Here is an 806-nt window from a genome sequence, read left to right as displayed (position 1 = left end):
GAAGACTAGAAACTTCTAAGTGTCGAGAATTGGGGCGTAAGATGGGAGATAGGAGGATGAAACTAGGTCCCTCAGAGTTTTGTTAACTTGGTGCCCGGTGACATTTGGAAGCACTCGCGATGCTGGCCAAGCGCCAGCAACAGGCCAGCCCTCCCTTTGCTGAGCGGGGGGCGGGGGCTCCCCTTGTCACTCTCCTCTTTCCAGAAGCCTGATCTCGCCTCCGGGCGAAGATACGTTTCGGGCTCTTTTAATAGCCCTCTGGCCTTTGTTGTCACTGGGTCAACCCCTGCACTTGAGTGACTTGCCAGAGACCTCCGTGTCCATTTGCGCATGAGCCCACCCTCCTTTCAGACTCAAGAAGGGCAGCCCGGCGGGCTGTTCGAGTCCCTGCAAGTCCCCGTTCTCAGGACTTCACCACGTTCACAGAAGCTATTCAGCGTTCGAGTTCTCATTTCGGTATCTCTTTTTCAACCTTTGCCCGTTCCAGGGACAAAACTTAACCTAATTCACAACTGAAAAACATTCTTTTTCTTTTGAGAGTAACCTTAAGTCGTGGTTTCTCAATGAGACGCCTTCCCTTCCTAGGGACCTGAGATTTTTTTCTTCTTTGAAAGTCAAGAAACGTTTTTGTTTTGTTTCGTTTTGTTTTCCTTTTTTTCCCCCCCATGGTCGTGTTTCCACAGAATCCCGGCTGTCTCCCCGGGGTGACGCGAGCTGCCGTGGGTCCGCCAGGGCACAGAGCAGGTCTTCTTCTATCTGCTCACAGATCACCTTGATTCTGAGTCCTGTCCCTCAGCCGAGACAGT

The 806-nt window shown here is 51.9% G+C and overlaps 1 protein-coding gene across 1 annotated transcript in view; it reads left to right on the top strand.

Annotated features, from left to right (window-relative positions):
- The window catches only part of DOCK4 (dedicator of cytokinesis 4), a 274,845-nt gene that overhangs the window by 161,877 nt on the left and 112,162 nt on the right, over positions 1 to 806 (top strand). The gene's annotated exons all lie outside the window — the stretch shown is intronic.

The sequence above is a fragment of the Pteropus vampyrus genome, unplaced genomic scaffold (assembly GCF_000151845.1).
Source record: "Pteropus vampyrus isolate Shadow unplaced genomic scaffold, Pvam_2.0 Scaffold192, whole genome shotgun sequence".
Lineage (NCBI taxonomy): Eukaryota > Metazoa > Chordata > Mammalia > Chiroptera > Pteropodidae > Pteropus > Pteropus vampyrus.
This window is presented reverse-complemented; position numbering and strand designations above follow the sequence as displayed.